Source organism: Bufo gargarizans, chromosome 2, assembly GCF_014858855.1.
Source record: "Bufo gargarizans isolate SCDJY-AF-19 chromosome 2, ASM1485885v1, whole genome shotgun sequence".
In the NCBI taxonomy this organism is placed as follows: Eukaryota; Metazoa; Chordata; class Amphibia; order Anura; family Bufonidae; genus Bufo; species Bufo gargarizans.
The window spans coordinates 468,943,998-468,956,089 of record NC_058081.1 but is presented as its reverse complement, the minus strand read 5'-3'; positions in this window follow the sequence as shown (position 1 = coordinate 468,956,089).

Here is a 12,092-nt window from a genome sequence, read left to right as displayed (position 1 = left end):
AACATGCTGCCTGCAGATCAGACACAACACAAATGGTGATACTATGGTCTTAGGTTATGCATCCCTTTAAGACTTCTACTATATTGCAAAGACTCCATTCTCTTCTCATATTATACTTCAGTATGGCCTTGATGATCTCATTATTACGTGGATTTACTAATTCTTGAAATACTTCAGAAATATGAACTTCCGCTTTCAACATTTCCTGCTCCCTTATGTGACAGTAGATGCAGTTCCCCATGTAAAATAATTTATGAAAGCTATGATACATACAATGTCTTGAAGAAGTGATAAAATTGTTATTTCATAGCTTTAGCTGCTTTTGAAAAGCTGGGGCACATCCAGCATGACAACAGTTATAGCTCAAATAGGGGTAATACTAGAAAACTAGGAATTGGGGAAACTAAGTGACAGCCCCTGGGGGCCGCCTAATGGCAGTCATATACTGTAATTTGACCAGCATTGAATAAAGAGCACAGTGGTGGTTTTGTAGTGTACTGCCACAGTGGTTATTTCTAAGTGGGCCCAAAAGCTCTGCCACACAGGGGCATTCATAAGAGGGTTGGGTAAAGGGGTTAAAACTCCCCTCTCACTATATCTCTTTGCAGAATGCTCTACTGGCCTGGCACTGTTGTAAATGAGTGGCACTTAGCTGCCACTGTTAATATGAAGGGACTATTATTTATTGGGTAATCACTTTAACATGCTTATAGTGGGCCCTCTGTTGGATATAATGTGGCTGTTAATAAGTTCTGATGGTGTTGTCATCACTGGCACTGTGGTCATATAGTTGTGTACTGTATAGCAATGTTGTTTATTTTGTAGGAAGGAACAAGGGGCCGTCATTGATGGTCGGTACGTGTCACCAATGTTCCTGGCCTCCGTGAGGTAAGAGCCGTTTTTTTTCAAGTGTCATTATTGCAGATTGCAGTCTGACACTTCAGCTGTTTAATATGGCTGTAAAGCTGATCCAGGATAGCTTTTACTGGGAGTAGTCAAAAGTTCTGGGTGGATGGCTACTCCCCACATTCCAGGCCGGGTCTTGTCAGGCTTATAAAGTAGTCAGCACTATCAGGTGGTGTGGATTTTACCTCCATCTGACAGTGAAGCTGTGGAGTCCTCTGTGCTGAAGGCTGCAAACAGGCATGCAGGCCGCCTGGAAGCCTGCCACTGAACTTTTCTGTGGCCGAGTATTCAGCCGGGTGTGACACCTAGGATTTCAGGTCAACATTGTTTGTTTTGCTGTGTATGAACAAACACCAAGACTGCTTTGTTTTGCTGTGTATGAACAAGCACCAAGACTGTTATGTGTGAATAAAACACTAAAGTTTAAATTTATAACCTGTTTCCTTCCCTCTATTCTGAGTCCGCTAACCTGTCTACCAGAGAAAATCGCCACAATTTGTACAGCATGGCTAAATTATTTATATGTATTGTATGCTGGCATGATTTCTGCAGTATGACAGCATTATTTATGTACATTGTATGGTGGCATTAGTTACAAGCACAGTATGTTAATGCTATTTACTGTATGTACATTATATGGTAGCATTATGTATATGTTATATATTAGTGCAGTATAACAGTGTTATTTATTAGTATTTTTGGTGGTATTAGTTACATAAACTGGATGACAGTATTATATATTAGTGCAGTATAACAGTGTTATTTATTTGTATTATTTGGTGGTATTGGTTACATGTACTGTATGACAGTATTATATATTAGTGCACTATAACAATGTTATTTTTTGTATTGTTTGGGGGTGTTAGTTATATGTACTGTATGGCATTATTATATATTAGTGCAGTATAACAGTTTTATTTTTTCGTATTGTATGGCAGTGTTATTTACATGTATTATATATTAGTACAGTATAACAGTGTTATTTATTTGTATTGTATGGTGGTGTTAGTTATATGTATTGTATGGTAGCATTATCTGTGCACATTGTGTAGTGGACATTTGCAAACAAATCCAGTTTTGTTGGAATCCAAAATAACTTCATTTTAGCACTCTTCCAGGAAAGCCAGAACTGCATACCCTCAGATTCTATATAAAACATGTTTGCCCTCAATAAACCCCTGCTGATGTTTCGTAATAAGTGGAAAGGTCTCCACATGTTCTGCTTGTGCTTCTTTGGCAGGATTAGTAAATCTAAATGGGCACCGCTTAAGTGCATTTGGCGCCAGGACAGTATGAATGAGTCACCAAGAGCCCGCAGCTAGAAATAAAAATCTGTGTAAAGCTGTGTATAGTTAATTAAAATGACAAATAAGAATTCCATGTTTTGTCTGACTAGAAATAGCACAAATATCACGTTGCATAGGTTCACGTATCTGATTTATTCACATGTACACTGGAAGAAAGCTGAATGACGCGCAATACGGGAGCTATTAGGACACGAGTTGTTGTGGTCACTTTTGAACAGCTTTCAGAGATTGTCACCCAGCTCCCTGGGAAGTCTGCTGAGATATGCACTCTTGTATCCTTCACTTCCAGATAGCTATATGACTAAGGGCTCATGCACAGGACATTATGGCTTTTTCAGTGTTTTGTGGTCGGTTTTTTACTGATCCGTTGTTCCGCTTTTTGTTTCCGTTGTGTTTCTGTTTCTTTTTCGTTTTTCCGTATGCTATATACATTATACAGTAATTACATTAAAAAAAATTGGGCTGGGCATAACATTTTCAATAGATGGTTCCACAAAAACGGAATGGATATGGAAGACATACAGATGCATTTCCGTATGTGTTCCATTTTTTTTGTGGACCCATTGACTTCAATGGAGCCAAGAACAAGAATAGGACATGTTTTATCTTTTCACGGTACGGAAATACTGAAACGGAATGCACACGTAGACACTTCAGCTTTTTTTGGCTGAACCGTTGAAATGAATGGTTCAGTATATGTACCGCATACTGAACTAAAAAAACGGCCAGTATACTGAACGCAAAATACTGTCGTGTGCATGAGCCCTAACTTAAAGGTGTTTTCCAAGTCCTCAGGATAGGCCATCAGTACCAGATTGATGGGGGTCCGACTCTCAACACCACCTCCGCAGTCTCCTTGTAGCTTACCAAGCACAGCGCTGTACTTTGTATAGTGGCCATGCTTATTATCACAGCTCAGCCCTATTCACATGACTGGCTCTGAGCAGTGCCTAGGCCACATGCAGAGACAGATTAATAATGATGCACTTGGAGCAAGTGCTCCAGGCCCCACTGTGCACCAATACTGAGTCACCAGTCACCAGGCCAATTCACCTGGTTACTGGGGCCCCTGCACCAAATTCCGGTGCTTTTCTGTGATGTAGGTGGTGTGATTAAGTCATCACGCCACCTGCGACGTTCCAAAGCCGCAGATCCACCAGAGGCGGCCAGGCCCGACGCATCGCTGCGTTGTGGGACCGAGGGCAGGTGAGTATATGTAGTATGTGTGCACTGTATTCAGGGAGTTCCCAGTCACACAAAAGAGGCCCTGTATATCTCATATATATACAGACGTGGACAAAATTGTTGGTACCCTTTGGTCAATGAAAGAAAAAGTCACAATGGTCACAGAAATAACTTTAATCTGACAAAAGTAATAATAAATTAAAATTCTATAAATGTTAACCAATGAAAGTCAGACATTGTTTTTCAACCATGCTTCAACAGAATTATGTAAAAAAATAAACTCATGAAACAGGCATGGACAAAAATGATGGTACCCCTAACTTAATATTTTGTTGCGCAACCTTTTGAGGCAATCACTGCAATCAAACGCTTCCTGTAACTGTCAATGAGACATCTGCACCTCTCAGCAGGTATTTTGGCCCACTCCTCATGAGCAAACTGCTCCAGTTGTGTCCGGTTTGAAGGGTGCCTTTTCCAGACTGCATGTTTCAGCTCCTTCCAAAGATGCTCAATAGGATTGAGGTCAGGGCTCATAGAAGGCCACTTTAGAATAGTCCAATTTTTTCCTCTTAGCCATTCTTGGGTGTTTTTAGCGGTGTGTTTTGGGTCATTGTCCTGTTGCAAGACCCATGACCTGCGACTGAGACCAAGCTTTCTGACACTGGCTAGTACATTTCTCTCTAGAATTCCTTGATAGTCTTGAGATTTCATTGTACCCTGCACAGATTCAAGACACCCTGTGCCAGACGCAGCAAAGCAGCCCCAGAACATAACAGAGCCTCCTCCATGTTTCACAGTAGGGACAGTGTTCTTTTCTTGATATGCTTCATTTTTTCGTCTGTGAACATACAGCTGATGTGCCTTGGCAAAAACTTCGATTTTTGTCTCATCTGTCCACAGGACATTCTCCCAGAAGCTTTGTGGCTTGTCAACATGTAGTTTGGCATATTCCAGTCTTGCTTTTTTATGATTCGTTTTCAACAATGGTGTCCTCCTTGGTCGTCTCCCATGTAGTCCACTTTGGCTCAAACAACGACGGATGGTGCGATCTGACACTGATGTTCCTTGAGCATGAAGTTCACCTTGAATCTCTTTAGAAGTCTTTCTAGGCTCTTTTGTTACCATTCGGATTATCCGTCTCTTAGATTTGTCATCAATTTTCCTCCTGCGGCCACGTCCAGGGAGGTTGGCTACAGTCCCATGGATCTTAAACTTATGAATAATATGTGCAACTGTACTCACAGGAACATCTAGTTGCTTGGAGATGGTCTTATAGCCTTTACCTTTAACATGCTTGTCTATAATTTTCTTTCTGATCTCTTGAGACAGCTCTTTCCTTTGCTTCCTCTGGTCCATGTCGAGTGTGGTACACACCATATCACCAAACAACACAGTGATTACCTGGAGCCATATATATAGGCCCAATGGCTGATTACAAGGTTGTAGACACCTGTGATGCTAATTAGTGGACACACCTTGAATTAACATGTCCTTTTGGTCACATTATGTTCTGTGTTTTCTAGGGGTACCATCATTTTTGTCCATGCCTGTTTCATGAGTTTATTTTTTTACATAATTCTGTTGAAGCATGGTTGAAAAACAATGTCTGACTTTCATTGGTTAACATTTATAGAATTTTAATTTATTATTACTTTTGTCAGATTAAAGTTATTTCTGTGACCATTGTGACTTTTTCTTTCATTGACCAAAGGGTACCAACAATTTTGTCCACGTCTGTATATATATATATGAGAGTCTGTCTGTACATCTGTCTGTCAGTTCTTTATGTGCGACCAAACAACTGGACCGATCTTCACCAAATTTGGCACACAGGTACATCAGGTGTCCGGGAAGGTTTAAGACCGGGTCTCAGGTCTCTAGGATATTCCCAAAAAATAACCTGTATTAGCCAATAGAAGCCTGCAAGTCTTTGTCTTCATATCCCAACTACCATACACACGGTCACATTTCCCTTATCAGCCAATAGAAGCTCGCAGGCCGTTTTACTCCAGGTTTCCATAACAACCCAGCCATTTTTCTTCACTGCTGTAGGTCAGCTTTAGGCTAGGGCTACACAACGATATGTGTCGCGCGACAATAAGTCTCATGACACATAGGCCAATGTATCAATTCAGATGTAGCTGTTGGATATTTATAGTTCCTTTTGCATATTACAATAGAGGCAATGATGTGGCCAAAACATATCCTTATACAATTCTCTGTTACAAAGTAAATCGTTACCGCATTATTTCATCAGCGTTCTTCTTCTCTGAGCAGTATCACTCTCCGGGAATCGGCCTCCAGACACTCCACGCTACATCTGAACTGATACATTGGGCATTACTGAGACTGTTTTATGAATTTGAACATTCTAATAAACAATCATGTGCTCAAACTATTTACCTAATCATGCATGCTAATTATATTGATCCAGGAATGAATGTTCAGTTATACTAATACAAATCTATACGGTTTATCTTTGCAGTCAGGGTTTTTTTTCATTTATTTTAGGGATTTTATGTTATATGTACTCAGCTAGGATCCTTTGGGATGTTTTTATTGAAGAATCATATTTCATGCGATTTGTCTATATATGTGGATGAAATAAAATTCCCCTTTATTTTTGACATTTTCCTTGGTACATTCTTGGATGAAAGAGTGCCTGTTTATTATCATGTATTATTATTTACCGATATCTTTTAATGACACACACAAACATTAAATGAAATAGATTAAATATACCCGTGCAAAGCCGGGTCCTTCTGCTAGTATATATATATATATATATATATATATATAAAGGGGAGCATGGAAAAGGCACTATATATAAAGTGGGGCACAGAAGAGGCACTGTATATAAAAGGGGCACAAGAGAATCACTAATTGGGGCACAGAAAAGGCACTATATAAAAGGGGGAACAAAAGAGACACTATATATATATAGGGGGAACAGACAAGAGGCACTATATATATAAAGGTGGCACAGAAGAGGCACTATACACAAGTTGCACCAAAAAGAGGCACTGTACAAAGGGTGCCCCGAGAAGAGGCACTGTACACAGGGTGCCCCGAGAAGAAGCACTGTACACAGGGGGCACAGAGCTTGTAGAACTATGTATTCGTTTCAGAGTGTGTGACAATATACACTGATGTTCAAAAGGCATTCAGGCTCCATATCTCACCATCTAGTACAGCTTTGAACATGAAGCTACCATCATTTTATAGACAATCATCTTGGCTATCTCATACATAAATTGGACTTGCAAAATTTAGCATATGATTAGTTATGCAGATTCTTGTCATATAACTGCATTGTTACTGTTTTGCTCCTGGTGGTGGAACAATCTCTTTCTTATTGGATACTACAGTGTACAACCTGTTCTCACAGTCCCTAATAGCTAAGAGTGTTATTAAGTTAATTCCCAAGTGAAAGGTCACTAGTTTGAATCCAAGAGCAGCCATGAAGTTGATTTCCCAAGAAAAAAGAAACGGCAACATCCAGCTCATCGATAGCAGTATCTCAGCCAAGAAAATTGCCAAACTGAATCATGTGAGTGCCATGACAGTTGGAAGAATACAAAATGAAGTCTGTCCATCCACTCCAAAGCTCAGGGGTGGATGTCCAGACAAAATATCGAAGTCAGCTTATCACAGGGTCTATCCGTTCTGGAGTGACAAACACAGCAGTGGAGGTGGCTCGTATGCTTCGTAATAGTGAGATCATAGACATCCATGCAAGCACCGCCGACACGCATTACACAAGTCTGGAATGGTTGCCCAAAAAAGCTGAAGCAACCCCAACTTCAATATCGTCAGAAGAAGAGTTGGCTCAAGTTTGCAAAAAATTACAGACAGTGGAGAGTAGAAGATTGGAAATGGGTGATTTGAAGCAATGAGACAAAAGTCAGTAGACTGGGCTCTGATAAGTGTGCAAATGGAAAAGATGGAAACAAGAGAAAAGGGGGCTAACGGATTGAGAAATTGAAGGAAATGTCATGTTCAGTGGAGGAAGCCTGATGATATGTGGTTGTTTCACAGCCAAAGGCGTTGGATACTTGACCAGGATTGATGGTGGTCTCAATGTTGAGCTATATGTGAGTATCTTACAAGACAAGTTACTTCGTACATTCGAGTACTATGGGTATGAAAAGGACAACGTAGTGTTCCAGCAGGACAATGACTCGAAGCATACGTTGAAATTGGTGAAGAAATGGTTCAATGACAATGAAGTAGGGGAGCTGGATTGGTCCCCACAGTCCTCAGAGCTTAACCCAATCGAACACTTGTGGATAGAGTTGAAGAAAAAGCTGTATTCGTACCCAAATAAGTTTACCAGTATGCACCAGCATTGGGAACGTGTAGAAAAGACCCAGGAACAGATTTCGGTCAAGACATGCTTGAATCTGATCGAGAGCATGCCCAGAAGGATTCAGACAGTGTTGAAAGTCAAAGATGATGTACTAACAAAATAATAAAAATACAAATTTAGAATTTTAGGTGAAAAACAGTAACAATGCAGTTAAATGACAAGAATCTGCATAACTAGTCATATGCTAAATAGTTAAAAGTCCAATTTATGTATGAGATAGCCAAGATGATTGTCTATAAAATGATGGTAGTCTCATGTTCGAAGCTGTAGTGGATGGTGAAATATGGAGCCTGAAAGTCAAAAGTTCAAAACATTGTTACACCTTTGCTCGTTAGTATAGTATATACAGAGGGCACAGAGTGTGTGGCTCCACCATTTGGAGCAGTTTGTATGTGACACTTTATTTTTAGGGTTCGCAGTATGTAATATTCAGTGTACGCTGTGGCACTAATAGGAGTTTTTCTTAGCATACAGGGTGCAAATGTGTTGGCAAAGTGAGAAGCTAATCTGGAATGCAAAATCTGCAGAAAAAAGTCATGGCTGGGAAAAGTTATGATGGTGGTCTGAACTGGATGGAGAAGAACTCTGGAGGAGAACGGATAAGGCTAGTTTCACCCTAGCTGTATTTTTTTCTGATAGGCTGTCCTGGCAGAGGAAAATCCTGCCAGAAGACATTGTATTTGTCATAAACAGATAGTACCTGACCCGTCCGTAGCCCATTGACTTGTTGGGGATCCAGACTGTTTCCGCCATTAGTGCCAGGTTTTGGCCGGACAAAAAATGCTGCATTCAGCAGTATTTGTCCAGCAAATCCCGCCATTAATGCCGGATCCCCGCCAAGATGCATCACAGTCAATGGGGCCTGGCGGTGTTCGGGCCTTTTCCAGCTATGTCAAGTAGGATGTCTTCCAACAGGCTGTTCTGGCAGAGGAATGTATCACTAGTGTGAAACTAGCCTAAGGAGGGATGATTCACACTTCTAGAAAGGCAGGAGGCTCCTGTGATGTTCAGAAGTAGTTCAGAAGCAGTTCTTTTATCAGGATCAGGATCTTAGCTAGCTGTGACACACCTTCAATTCGTCTCAGCCATCTTCTAAGTTTTTGTTACCAGGGACGGATCTTGCCTTACAACTGTCAGTGGGACTGGAAGTGAGACCCTTAGTGGCCATGACTTTACAGCCTTTTTTTAGGTGGATGCAGGCATATTTTTTAAAATGAAGTGACTTAGAAATTTGCTAGTTTCACCATTCTGTATTAAATGAAATTGTGTAGAGCGACTCTTTAAACTTTGATCTTATGCTATACTTTGATCTGATACTATCCATTCACATCTTCAATGGAGGCTCCATTCAGTGCCTCCATTATAGATTCTGTCAAAAAGACCGGACAAAAAAGTCCTGCATGCAGGACTTTTTTGTCTGGTAAAAAAGCAGCTTCCCAAACGGAAACTGAAAGGACCTGATTGTAGTCAATGGAGTCTGTTCAGCGTTGTTAGCTTTGGTTTTGTGCTAAATCGGGCACTTCCGTTATTTTCATTGTTCTGTTTCTGTAACGGAGCAGTACACTACGTGCAGAATTATTAGGCAAATGAGTATTTTGACCACATCATCCTCTTTATGCATGTTGTCTTACTCCAAGCTGTATAGGCTCGAAAGCCTACTACCAATTAAGCATATTAGGTGATGTGCATCTCTGTAATGAGAAGGGGTGTGGTCTAATGACATCAACACCCTATATCAGGTGTGCATAATTATTAGGCAACTTCCTTTCCTTTGGCAAAATGGGTCAAAAGAAGGACTTGACAGGCTCAGAAAAGTCAAAAATAGTGAGATATCTTGCAGAGGGATGCAGCACTCTTAAAATTGCAAAGCTTCTGAAGCGTGATCATCGAACAATCAAGCGTTTCATTCAAAATAGTCAACAGGTTCGCAAGAAGCGTGTGGAAAAACCAAGGCGCAAAATAACTGCCCATGAACTGAGAAAAGTCAAGCATGCAGCTGCCAAGATGCCACTTGCCACCAGTTTGGCCATATTTCAGAGCTGCAACATCACTGGAGTGCCCAAAAGTACAAGGTGTGCAATACTCAGAGACATGGCCAAGGTAAGAAAGGCTGAAAGACGACCACCACTGAACAAGACACACAAGCTGAAACGTCAAGACTGGGCCAAGAAATATCTCAAGACTGATTTTTCTAAGGTTTTATGGACTGATGAAATGAGAGTGAGTCTTGATGGGCCAGATGGATGGGCCCGTGGCTGGATTGGTAAAGGGCAGAGAGCTCCAGTCCGACTCAGACGCCAGCAAGGTGGAGGTGGAGTACTGGTTTGGGCTGGTATCATCAAAGATGAGCTTGTGGGGCCTTTTTGGGTTGAGGATGGAGTCAAGCTCAACTCCCAGTCCTACTGCCAGTTTCTGGAAGACACCTTCTTCAAGCAGTGGTACAGGAAGAAGTCTGCAAGGTAAGAAAAACATGATTTTCATGCAGGACAATGCTCCATCACACGCGTCCAAGTACTCCACAGCGTGGCTGGCAAGAAAGGGTATAAAAGAAGAAAATCTAATGACATGGCCTCCTTGTTCACCTGATCTGAACCCCATTGAGAACCTGTGGTCCATCATCAAATGTGAGATTTACAAGGAGGGAAAACAGTACACCTCTCTGAACAGTGTCTGGGAGGCTGTGGTTGCTGCTGCACGCAATGTTGATGGTGAACAGATAAAAACACTGACAGAATCCATGGATGGCAGGCTTTTGAGTGTCCTTGCAAAGAAAGGTGGCTATATTGGTCACTGATTTGTTTTTGTTTTGTTTTTGAATGTCAGAAATGTATATTTGTGAATGTTGAGATGTTATATTGGTTTCACTGGTAAAAATAAATAATTGAAATGGGTATATATTTGTTTTTTGTTAAGTTGCCTAATAATTATGTACAGTAATAGTCACCTGCACACACAGATATCCCCCTAAAATAGCTAAAACTAAAAACAAACTAAAAACTACTTCCAAAAATATTCAGCTTTGATATTAATGAGTTTTTTGGGTTCATTGAGAACATGGCTGTTGTTCAATAATAAAATTAATCCTCAAAAATACAACTTGCCTAATAATTCTGCACTCCCTGTATAATGGAATATGATAGCGCTCTAGTGAATACAGCCTAACAGAAACCTGTATTTAGGGGATGTAAAAATAGCGCTTTGTGCACTGTACATCTTTCCCCTTCTCTCTGCATAGTAAACAGGCTGTCCATGTGTATGATGCACATATAGATCTAATGCGTTTGTGAGTAGGTATGTATGTAGAAGTTATTATATCTGTAGTATAAACTTGTCAGCTATCCTGGAACATCTGGGAGGCTCCCAGAAAACTTGGTAAATTCTCCACATGGGGCATAGAGGACACATCATGAAAACAATGTCCAAGTCTTACTGATTGTCCTCCAGTATGTGGTGGAGGAGGTCATGACATTAGTTGGGGTCCCCCAATGAATGGAGTGCTCCATATTCCTGGAACCCTTAATCTTGCCCTAGCCATGTAACCAATGAATTACTTGTACCTCGAAGCTAAAGTTCGGTTCCAAGTTTTAAACTGGTTTTCCACTTTAAAAATCAACAACCAAAGTTATTAAATGAAGTCATGCGCGACTTTGTGAATAACTGACTTTGAGAGGGATCTCTGTACAGTATTATTCTGAAGTTTTGAACTAAGCGACTTCGGATCTAGCATCTGAAGATCTCTTCACTCATCACTATTTATGACCTTTTAGTAATTTAGAGATATGGTTTATTAGATGACCAGCACAAAGTGAAATTGAAAAGTACTATTCACACAGCTAGAAAAAACGGTTAACCCTTTGTGACAGAACAGCTCAATATTTTTAATAAAGACCAATTGAAAACATTATTTTTAGCCCAAAATGAGTAAAATGCAATCTTAAAAAAAAGTGTCCCAACCAGACTGACAGAAGGTGGGACAAGTAGGCAGGGCCAACACTATAGGGGGGTCAGCTATACCATTTGCAGTTCAGGCCAGCCTGAGGCCTTAGAAGTCTGAATCCCTATATCATCTGTATACTGCATCATAGCCTTCAAGGCTAGTGATCAATGAGGGTGAATGGCAGAGCAGGAAGCCATAGGCTCCTGTACCCGCCACAGTATTCAACTGTATCACCATCCTGATGATAGGGGTGGAGCTGAATTGAGGAGGGCACCTGTGGTACCCAGCTGGGTACATAAGTACCTGATGCTTCAATTGTTAATTAATGCTGGGAGCGTCAAATCCTTATGTACCTGGCGGCTTAGCTTGGGAAGGGCTCAGGTGGCCC